At 45.4% G+C, this 12,170-nt stretch overlaps 1 protein-coding gene across 15 annotated transcripts in view; it reads right to left on the reverse strand.

Annotated features, from left to right (window-relative positions):
* Positions 1-12,170, reverse strand: part of ptprt (protein tyrosine phosphatase receptor type T) — a 190,516-nt gene that overhangs the window by 136,780 nt on the left and 41,566 nt on the right. The gene's annotated exons all lie outside the window — the stretch shown is intronic.

The raw sequence follows: 12,170 nt of genomic DNA on the forward strand, positions 1-12,170 counted from the left end.
CTTTAGTGTATTTAATTTAGAAAAAAATAATTAGGTCAATTGCTTAATTGACTACTCAGGTTGGAACAAAAACCAGATGAAACAAGGCCCTTCAGGAACTGAGCTGGAGACACCTGCTCTATGCCCTCCAGGCCTCTGATTTGAAATCAGCTGACCTTGTTTGCAGGGCTGCTCCACAGGGCAGCGCCAGGAGAGCTTGGACCCCCCTGGTCTCTTCAGGGCAAGAGATAACAGACCGTAACACCCGACAAATGTAGGGATAAGACACAGCACGGTTAATTGATTGTAACAAAGGAGGAATCTGCAGCGAGTGTTCACGCAGAGAGAACATTATGTGCTACAGAACGTAAGAACAGTGGGGACGCAAGAACAACAGAGAAACAAGGCAGACCCACGCAGCGCTCGTCGCAGTTCCAGGAAGCCATGAGCTTCCAGGCAGCAGCTAAATCTCGGACACTACAGCCAGTGTTTCAGTACGCACGTCCAGGGTGCCCTCCCAGTTTCATTCTGCCAGAGAATGTCTCTTTGGCTATTTTAACGGTATATCATATGTGCAGAAAATGAACCATTCATCTCAGATGCTAATTACATTTATTATGCGATGAAAAACACTCGACTTCGCACAGCCCTGACATTAATCAGTAAAGCCCCTGGATAGCAACAAGACCAAGTGATGCAATGCGGCAAACCGTCCTCCCAAAAATCTTACCAGCGGGGGAAACCAGGCTGATTAAACAGCAAAGAAGGAATCCAATCCTATTTACAAAATTGTTCACATTCCAAGATTAGCAGTGCAGCCGTGCTGTTTCTGTGCTGTGGCGACAAGGCTCTGCAACTTGTCCACATTATTGCACAAATTCTTGAGCAGATTTAAACCAAAGTCAAACCAAGAGTGGGGCTGAACCAGCATCACACAACCAGCAGTCTAGACCACAGCCAACCTATTTATTTTGAAACCTCTCTCTAAAGCTATAACACGTAGGATATGTTATGTACTAAAAACTGAGCGATAAGGGGCATGCACATTATTGAAATTGAGTTTTCAGGGGTGATGCATTTTCAAGGCACTGGCAATATACTGCAGACAAATATATATTCTTTTAAACACAAGCGCCAAGAGCAGTGTTATTTTTTCCTGATTGTTTTATAGGCACACTTGATTTCAATTTCCCCATTCAGATTTGCAGCCCGCTGTAATAATGGTCTGGAATGGAAATAGCTTTTCCACACACAGGAAAAAAGAGACCAGGAAACTGCCAGATCAATATTATTGTGCGCGCTACTCAAACCTATCAGAAGGCACGCAACACTGACTTCTGGAGAAAGCAGGAGCACGTGTGACCAATTCCCTGGTTTTAATCCAGCCTGCTGCTGCGTGATAGACCAACAGCTGACACCCGGGGCAGGAAGATAAAGAGCTTCTCAGAAGCAGCCATATTTAGCTCACTTTTTTATTCCCTACACAAGTTATTAAAAAAACAGAAGAGAGGCAAATTCCACATTCCCAAATAACAGAAACGACAATGGAGATTTGTGGAAACACCTGTGCATCATTCAGTAAGTCAGAATTCACTCGCAGGCTTGGGCAGGTGCTGCCTCTTTTCCCCTGGTGGTGGATGGTTCCCCAGTGCCGCGGGTTCGAGGAGCTGTCCGTGTTTCAGTTGTTTGAGTGTGTCAAATACACAGGTTCCCGTTTTTAACGCAACACGGAATGCCTCCTGAAATCCCACAGCTGCACACATACTGTACATTTAAGGCGTCTTAACTCATTTGTCAAGTCGCCTTAATTCACAGGTGCCAAATCCCAGCAGGGGTGTTTTACAGCTCTTTAGATCCCCTGTAGCAAGATCCAGAAGAACCAAAGACAGGTAACAGGTGACAGGAGGCCCAGTGCCCCATATATCCCATCTGATAGTCAGTAGCCAAAGGCCTATAGTTCAAGTGGCCAGCTTCAGCTACAATTAGTGAGGCTACGAAAATAATCAGTTAAGATGGTTCTTTTCATGAGACTTTGTGTTGTTTGTGATTTAAAGACCCCCGGAAACCTGCTGGACAGCCTGAATCAGTGGCCTCTAATCTTGTAACTACACTAATACTTAAACAAGAAGTCTAAGACTTAAACGTCTGCAAATTTCGATTCATGAGGAGCTCCTGTATGTCTGCGGTTAAATATATGAAAAGAGAGCAATGCACAATGTACAGAGACTGCATTTTTCAAGAGGCTGGTGGAAATATTGAACTGAAGCTGGCAGTCACTCTCTGACCGGCGCAACGCGCTGCTTTCACTGTTCAACAAGAGCGGGAAAGAGACAGGAAGCCAGGGCGACTGTCATTTTAAGATGCAATTAGGGGACGGGAGTGTTTTGGTCTGTTGCTGCTGAGACTGATAAAATGGACTCACTTCTCCATCTCAATCCCAGAGGCAAATTCCAGAGACAATAAAACACCTCCAGTATTTACCATAGTTTTATATGTGCAAGGTGATCTCAGAGTCCCCTGGTAATGTGCTGCAGAACAAGCCGTCCCGCTGGGCTGCATTCTAGAGGCAAATAAGAGGCTGCAAAGAGCCGTGGCTTCAACACAGAAGCGCTGTGAGCACGGCGTGGCACACGCCTCTCCCTCTGCAGCGCCACCGGCTCGTGCTCGGAGACTGGGTGTGCACGGCGGGGCATCCATCCCTGTAGCTCACCCAGGACCTCCAGACGCAGGAAGAGTCACAAGTGGGAAGCCGCTGCCTGACCCTTCCCTCCAGAGCCCGGCCGCCGATGGCAGGAAAGGGCAGGGTGAGGTGGGTGAGAAGCTAGAGGCAGTCGGACAGGTGGCGTTTGCAGCCTCTCTTTCTGTTCTTAACCTCTCCTTACAGAACCCTTCCAGCAGCCAGCATCGCTTCCGGCTATCAACTCCCCCGAGGACCACAAACTCCCCCCGGTTCTGGTCCAGAAGAGTTCAGCTTCCCTGCCGCTGAGAGCGATCCCCCTGCAGCGCTGAGCGGAGGCCAAAGCCAGCCGGGGAACAGCTAACTAGACAAACAGGACCCATATGTGTCCTGTCTGCAATGTGCAGTGGCCCTGCATTACTCGCATGCCTGCACTCCATGCCCTAATTGTTACAGCACAACCCCATCCGTGTGTCGCTGGAAGCAGATCACAATATTTTCTCACCACCCTGCTTAGCATATCACACGATGTTTCCCCAGCCGAGCGCTTGTCCCCGAGTGAGACACACGCTTCACAGAAAATCTTGCTGTGGCCTTTTCAACACTATGGATGTCACTCACTGACCTTTTCTAAATCCCTCATTTTGTCAAACAGGGGGGGGACAGAAAGCCCCCAAACCATCCCATTAATCTGATAAGTGCGACATCAATAATTGAACTGTCACCACTGGGAACGTGCAAGACTTCGAGCCGCCTGGGCGGCGAGCTGGGGAACACAGCCTCGCTCTCCGCTTCCTGCTCCGCCACCCCTGTGTCTCCAGGCCTCTCAGAGTAACGCACTCGCAATGAACACAGCTCATTTGAAATTAAAGCGAAATATTCCCTGAATGTTAACAGCTGCAAACACTTCCAAGTCTAATTGAGAATTAATTCAATAGCACTACTGTAAATCGTGCAGAAGACTTTCTGCTGTTCCGTTCCCTTGGGTAGGGTACCGAGAATAATCAATCTGATGTATTGTTTTTCGTATATACACAGAGAGAAGAGTTATCGTTGTTGTTTTTTTTCTTTTGAAATAAATGTCCTCTGTGGGAGAAGATGTACAGGCTGGAACAGAAGGCAGTGCTTGCAGAAATCGACAGGCCATTTGGCAGAACGCTGTGCAAATGGAAAGTCCCGTTTGTAAACACAGAACTATGTGATACAGCGATTGCTTTAACGTTACTTAACCTGTCACTTTGATTTGTCATTTCATTACACTCCATTGTTATTTTGGCTTTCATCTGAATTATTATTATTATTATTATTATTATTTTGTACAATCGGTGAAATTGATCATTAGAGGTACTTGCAAATGAATTGCAAAATTTGTGGTTGATACAATATTTAGCTCACTTTGAAAAAAATCAGTAGCATCAAATGCTGAGCCCTAACTAATGTATCCTGCACAAGGCACTGATGAGCGTTTGTCAACCTCTCGGCAGCAGCACAGGTCTCGAGTTCATTTGCAAGTACTCTTAACGATCCCAGAACAAACTAATCATACCCATTAACCTCTGCCTCTTAGGAACATATCACAGTAACCGTGAATCACAGTCACACGGTTTTAGCATGTTTATACTGCACCGGGAATTTACTCTGCTTTGGTACTCTTTTTCATGGCTATTTTGCAATTGTGCTGTGGCGTATTACACCAGGGAATAAAAGTGAACACCACAGCAAACAAAACCAAAGACCCTAATAAACCCGAATGTCAAGCAGTGATGGCTTGGCTCTTTTTCTGGGCCACTGCAGTAGGGGATACAGAGATTCCCAGAGGGTCTCTGTGCTTCTGCTACAGGAAACATGTCCTGTGTCATTTCAAGTGCACAGCTTATTTCTGTGGCTGCTGTCCCAACAGACACTGGGGTGATTTAAAATTGTGCTTGATGCTGCCAAATTTGTAATGGCACAATAAGGCAAAGGGCTGCTCAAAGATGCACATTATCTTATGCAAACTGTGCCGAATCACAAAGAAAAGAGTGGGGTCTGTTGGACAATTAAAAAAATGAACACAGCTGATCTGCTGTTTCATATTTGACCTTTTTGCAGCTCAACAACTGCCATCAACCTGCAGGACGATCATCCTGGACTTACTGACTTACTGCCATGTGTAACCAACAACGTTTCTTTTAGTATTTCTTTTTCTTATATAAAATAATTTAATAAAAATCACAGAATAATATAAAAACTAGAAAAGAAAAAAATACTACATTTCCTCTGTGCCAAGAAGTTAAAAACGAAAGAGAGCAAAGCTGTAAAACAGCAGATGTGAAGGAGGTTGTGTAAATAAATTGGACTCGGCACAAGACAGGTGAAGTGTAAGACTTATCAGATGCAGAAGAGAACGAGGATTAAACAGCAGTGGTTTTCTACGCTGTCTTCTTTGTCCTGATGAAGTGCAGTTTCATTTTGCACAGGCTCACACAGGGGGACACGTTTTCTATGGATCTGAAGATATCTGAGCAATTTCTCGGCCCAGCTCCGCGCAGCGATGCGAAGTGTAGGAGCGAGATAATGGAGGGCTGATGGGAAGCTGTGTCAGCCGGCGCAGGCTGACCCCTGTGGTTTCCTGCAGTAAACTCCTCGCTCGGGCAAAGAGCCAAACTCAGCATGCGGCTCAAGCGTTCTAGGGCTCGGAAGAGAAGGGGTTTCACATAGGGTCCTTGTGCTGAACCACAGCGTGTGCTTGTGTGTGCAAACACAGCGTCTGTCCCAGTTTCATTTATGCTCATAAGCAGGGAAATAGTAAAGTAAGAAGTGATTATCATTGACAAAACAGAAGTTTACAAAGTAATATATGGCCATGCTCCACACATTACTGAGGGACCTTATTTCCCCTGCTGGATTGCAGCCCGTAGTTCGACAACTGTAGGCCACAGGTGTGTCTGTGCGAACATGAGCTGTAGCTCTCAAGGTTTCCCACTCCTCAAGGAAGAACTGTCCACCTTTAATTCGCAGAGCCAACGATGGGAGTGCAGTGATACAATCTTCACACGAGTCTTTGTGTAAATGTGTAGCAATTAATGTTGTTTCATGAACAGCTTCTACAGGAAACCGGGAAAGTGTTTCCCAAGAGGCAATAAATCATCTTTAAAACCACTGTAATACCATAATAAACCTTAATACTGTTCACACATCTGTGATTTATGTTGCTTTGAATTAAACATCAGATTTAACGCTCAGATGTGATTCGATGCAGGTGGCGATTATTTTGTTTCAATATTGACTCTTCATGATTACATTTCCTCACTGCCTTAATAACAAAAACCAATACAAAAAAGCTACCAAAGAGTAATTGGATTTTAAATAGGTTCACATCTCCACACAGATTTAAGAGCTGTCTATAAACAGCTCTTTCAGAAGGCATGGTGGTGAGCGATTCTGAAAAATAAACCTGCTGTCCAGAGCTGTCACTCTGCAGAGACCTGCCACAGAGGAGCAGGGCAGGCATTTCTCAGTACTTCTCCAACTTTCTCAAAGGCTGGACAATAAACAGCGAGGGACACTGTCCTCATGCCCCATCGCTGTCAGACTGGATCTCTCAGCAACCCACTGTAACGAACAGTTCTTTCCGGACCCTATGCGGACGACACAGTCCGACGGAGTGGGGAAACACTGGGGAAACGTCATGCAGGAAAACGGGGCAGAAGACAGGGGGGCGTGTCCAAGGTGCGCTGGTGCACGGGGGAGGTGTGGCCGAGGCGAACAATCCGAGAGTAGTCCTTAGGGAAAATCCAAAACACAGGAGTAAGTCCAAAACCAGGAGATCCATCAGAACAAGAATTAAAAAACCACGAAGGCCGGGTCGGAACCGGCGGAGAGGGAACGGGAACCCGAGGTTAAAACCTTAACGTGACCAGGCGCTTCCTGGTCCCGGACTCGCACGATATGGAAATCAGAGCAGAGCCCGGAAGAGCGTCAGCGCCTGGCTTTTAAGGTGGCCTGGGAATAGGGAACAGGTGCAGAGGATAAAGTCTTAGTGAAAGGGCTGGAGCACCCTTAAGGAGGGGGGACTATAATCGTGACGCCCACTGCAGGTCAGTAACACTTCTTTTTTTGTTCTTTTGAAAAATCAAAAGGACCAAGAAGCCTACAGTACACCAGGACCGGTGCTCATTTCACTTTTTACTATGGGGAAATGAATGTGAATCTGGGAGAGGCACACAATTATCCACAAGGTTGTGCGAGTCTAGAACAAGCATGTTGTTCAAGCGGATACACTCTTATTTCACAAACAGCTGGATAAGACCCCCACCTCCCCTCATTTTCAGTCTTACAGTCATATGTAAATCGAAGTTTACATGTATATATGTATCTACTTTTGTTTAGACAGGACTTTAGCTGCAGTTTGAGGTCCTGTTTCATTTTCCAGCAGACTGGATCCTATTATAATCTGCAGAAGAAGAAGGTCTGGGGAAACAATTACTTCTCATTCCTTTCTTTAAATATTTCTTCAGCTTGTTTCTAACTGCAGTTCATATCATACTCATTCATGCACTCATGGGCTATTATTGGTTAAAATGGTCTTCCAGGACCCCGAAGGTGATGAAAGGTCAAGTCAGTCTTTTAATCTAGGAGAGGTGCTTCCAGAGATAATATTCACACCTCCCCATTAGGTAAGGAAGCAACTGTATTTAACTTCTAAGAATGGAGGCCCCAGGACTGAACATACTGTATGTATATGGAATACGGTCACCTCTGACAGCTGTAAAGAGGCTGCCTTTGGCAGTGGATTTTCCATAAAGTCTTCAGTGTGTCCACAGACGCCACATTGGCAGCACATGTGTCTCCCCTGGCATTACATGAGGAAGCCATCGCCCCTGGCAAGTTTGTAATGATTTGCAAATGAAAATACGGTCCTATTTTTGCTTCTGTATAGACAAGATCATATTTACATTTGTAAATCATTACAATTTGCCCTCCAGAATGCATATTCTTTTGAAAACGATCAAATCATATTAAATCATTTAGGAATCACGAGAAGTGAGCACAGGTATTTAAGAATGCGTCTGAGAACCCTTCAAGGCCAGCAGACAGAATGTTTCAGTTCAATCTAATGCAAGCTTCATTATCCCCTGGGGATAAATATATTTACGGCAGGGACCAACATAACAATATAACAAAAACAGACAAATATCAGATAAGAGACACGAGAGTTATGTTACATTATTCGAGAGCGAGATTGCAGAGGGGATAAGATTTCCTGAGACTATTACTGTTATACCTGGGGACACAGAGTGTAAATTCACAATGGAGGGACTCAGGCAGACTTTCTCTTTGTAGAGGTCATTTAGATTTATTTGATTTGGTCCAAAAATGGGGGATGGCATGGTGGCACAATGGTTAGCAGCACTAGGGCACTGGGGTGCTATCTGCACGACTTCGTACAGTGTGTTCACCCCACATTCACATGGGATTTCCTCTGGGTGCTCTAGTTTCCTCCCACAGTCCAAACACATACTGGTGTCTGGGAAAACTGGCCCTGGTGTGAGTGTGTGCATTTCTCTGCTGGTCTGTCTGTCTGCCCTGCAATAGACTGGCATCCCATCCAGGGTGTACCCTGCCCTGCGCCTGCGGTTAGAAAAGGGGTGGATCAGAATTTTTTCCAACCTGTTCCCATTAATAGTCCAGGTATTGCCAAACCAACAAATGAGACAGTGTGTTAAAGCAGATCTTGCTTCGATGTTCACCTCCAGGTTAGAGTCGTGTCTACTCACTCCAGGCCACAGTCCCCCAGCAGCCGGAGACTGATGGCCAGGTGTGTCATCACTCCACCTTCCCCTGCACTCTACCTTTCCCAAGCTGACAGTTATTCCTGGAATGAGAACTGATGGAGGAGCCAAGGCCCTGAGAGAAAGCCGAGACTGTGGCAGAGAGGAATAATTTTGCCACTGATTAAGATGTACGGAAGAGAATAATAATCCTTCAGAAACTCCATTATTGAGAGTAGGGTAACTTCGGCATGCTGGCATTTTTCGATAAGCTCTTTCCACCTTTTGTGGAGACAATGGGTAATAACTCTGAGTTCCGGTGTCTGTCCACATCCTGGGAAGGGAACTGGACAGGGACTTAGGAAAATCTGTGGCAGAAAAATCAGGTGTCTGCTTGACCATTATGGCACTACTTCCTTCCAGAATGGAAAGGTCAATCTTATTCGGCAGAGATGATTTAAACCCAAAAAAGGCAAATAAATGAATACAGGATGGATCATTTCCTGCTTGAAACTGATAGGAGGTCTCTGACAAAAAGAACTCTTTAATGATCACTTGCATGAGTTAGTCAACTTGCCCCTTGGGCACACAAACAGACAGACAGGCATGAAAGAGCACCGCGTGCAAAGGATGAGCACAGTTCACTCTGCAGCCCGCAGAAACTGCAATGTCACATCTGAAAGATGTAGGGTCCATAGACAAAAGAAAAACAAAACACTGGAGTTGATATCAAGTAGTGAGAAAAAAAATTACATTCACACCCGTTTTGTGCAGCCAATGGACTATATAATGGATTGCCGTAGTTTAACTGTCCGACTGCACAATGCAAAGCCTCCATTAGCAGACGGAGATTACAAATTTACAGCCTCTGCCTGTGGCCACCCCATTAAGAAAAGCACATTTCCAGAGATATCCAGTCAGTCTGGCTGCAAATGAAGCCAGTTTCTGGAAACCCCAGTGGTGAGGAAGCACTGATTTGTACTCAGGTATCCTACGTCAATAGCTATGGTATAGGAAGCAACACCTCTGCTTTTTTCTTTTAATGAGCACAGTGATAAATCCCCGCTCAGCTGCCTAATTTGTTTAACTGCAAGTAACTACACTTTAAGCACAGAGGCTGGGGGGCTTCTGTGACCTGGAAGGCATATTGAAAATGGCAAACTGGTGCTCGTCCCCCACTCTTTTTCAGCAAGAAGAGAACCTGCCAGATGCAGCCAGAGCCAGCTGTGCCCAGCTGTGGTGTGCATCTTGGACAGATGCTTCTGAAGTCCTTATTAATCCCTTCTTCTCAAGAGAAAAAAAAATCATCCTTAACCAAGTGACAAACTGCCCACACTCCTCCCCAGTACACTGAATGCCATACCTCTGAAAAACATTAATTTTTATTAAATATACTTAAAGTCATTCAGTTGTCTCGATGCATTCAATCCACTGTCGCAAAATTAATTTCCTCTACAAATTGTCTTAAATTGGTTCAGACTGCAGCCTGAAACCTTCTGGAAATAAAGTAAGAAAAAAGATGAAATAAAAAGAGCCGTATCCCTGCAGGCAGAAAAGAATTACTGAACAGCGTTGTCAGTTTGCATGTGTGTGTTTGTGTTGGGAGCACCTGTCTATAAAAGGAAAGCATTCACTTAAAATTGCTTTTTATTCTTCACAGCGGATAAAACTTTGCACAGCTAATTATAGTCTACCCTGTAATCGTTTACTCTTAATACTCATACCAATCTCTCTACAAGCTTCAATTTTATTTTCCTGCTTTGAGGCTAGACAGCAAGTGCCTGAATTATCCATTCTCATGATTGCAAACAACGAGGAATTCTAAATGTTGCGTTGGCCGTTGAAGGCCAGAATACAGCCACATAGTGCAGATCTGGGATCCCTAAAGTGGCCATAACCTAAATCGGCTCGTCACAAAGTGGACCTTATTAACAGCTCCTGTCAGCTGTTCGGGATGCTGCTGCTTTAGAAAGACCAGGGACACTTGCAGACACACCGCCCTCCCTGTCCAGGAATGGGAGCCCTGGTTTGCCATGAATGGCAGTGTTCAGAAGTGCTAGAGACCACCTCACCCTCCTCATCATGCAGCTCGATGGTGCAATAGATTCACTCTTGTCCTTCTGTTTGGCACAGGTGCTGAAATGCATCAGGTACAAACAGATCTCATCGTTCTTTTTGAAAGGAGCCAATGGATCGGCTTCAACAGCATGGCTGGATAGCTTGTTCCACACTCCCACAACCACAGAGACACTGAAAGGGACAAGCTGTCCAGCAGATTAACGACATACTGAAATCTCCAACCCCGGGCACAGTGGTTAAGGTAGTACCAGTCAGCTGGCATTACTCAGTGCAGAAACACTTTAGATCTTAAAAACGATTTACAAAATCCCCATAGCAAATCAGACACAAGGGGGGGCTCCTACCCTCCACATCTATCAAGTAAAACCATGCTCAGTCTTGTCACCCAAAATTGAATCGTCTGTTTCCTATTTTAGAAAATCTCATTTCATATTTAGAGTGCCATCTCTGTTATAAAGCTGTTTTCACTTAAGGAAGAGATTTCACAAGACTGAGTGCCTATAATAAATGCTCTTATCCTCACAGTGGTTTTAAATGTTTTTTTCTTCTCTCCTAGAAAACTACAAGATGGTGCCTGTGTCTCTCACTAGAGAGCATGTGGAGATCTGTCTACAGCACTGAGATCATATACAGAACATGTACAAATGGCCCATTATGAACATCAAGGTCAGAATCTAAAGCAGAGTGGATTGTTGGTAAATATTCCACATTTAATAGATAAGGTGAATCCTTTAAAGTAACACAGAAATACTTAAGCTCCCAAACGAAGAATGGGAAATTCAAAACAGGCATAGAAATTGGTTGCTATAAAGCACAACAGGGCTTGGCGCCACACTGCAAATGTCATAAAAAGCAATCTGTAATGAAAGCGTTCTTTCCGGACCCTATGCAGACGACACGATCCAGGGTTGAGTGAGAAAACACGAGGAAGAAAGTCATGCAGGACACGGGGATGAAAACAGGGGGGCGTGTCCATGGTGCGCTGGTGGTCGGGGGAGGCGTGGCCAAGGCGAACAATCCGCGATGGAGCCCAAAGCCGGGTGGTCCATCCAAGACGAACGGGATAAAAACAGGAACCGGGTCGGGACCGGCACGGGAACAGGAACAAATACAGGAACTTAAAACCTTAATGGGGCCAGGTGCTTCCAGGTCCAGGACTCGCCTGGTGTGGGAACCAGAGCAGAGCCCGGAACAGAGTGAGCGCCTGGCTTTTAAGGAGAGCTGAAAGGGGGCTGAAACAGGGAGCAGGCGCGGGCGATGAGTGAAAAACAAGGAAGGGCTGGAGCGCCCTTAAGAGGAGGGGTTTACGAACGTGACACAATTAGAATGCTCTGTATCTGAAAGGGGCCAAAGAACTGGTGGCGCAGTTTCAGCAGACAGGATCTCTGCCCGTCTTCACCAGCTGCCCTCAGCTGTATTCACGTTGATGGATTTTAGGATGTTTGACTCAGAATCATATGCTTATTGCCACACAGAGCCATCACACGGATTTCAGTAGAGCTAGAAGAAAATCCAAAGATAACCAAAGAGGGTGACGGCAACACTACAAATCAGTGCTGTTGATGTTGACTGTTAACTAAGCCACGGCTGTTTCCTGCCTATACTGGACACTGGCTGAAGAGTTTATTACATCCGGATCCAGCAAATTCAAACCTTGTTTTGTGCTGCTATGAAAACAAACT

Source organism: Lepisosteus oculatus, chromosome 16 (assembly GCF_040954835.1).
Source record: "Lepisosteus oculatus isolate fLepOcu1 chromosome 16, fLepOcu1.hap2, whole genome shotgun sequence".
Taxonomy (NCBI): Eukaryota; Metazoa; Chordata; class Actinopteri; order Semionotiformes; family Lepisosteidae; genus Lepisosteus; species Lepisosteus oculatus.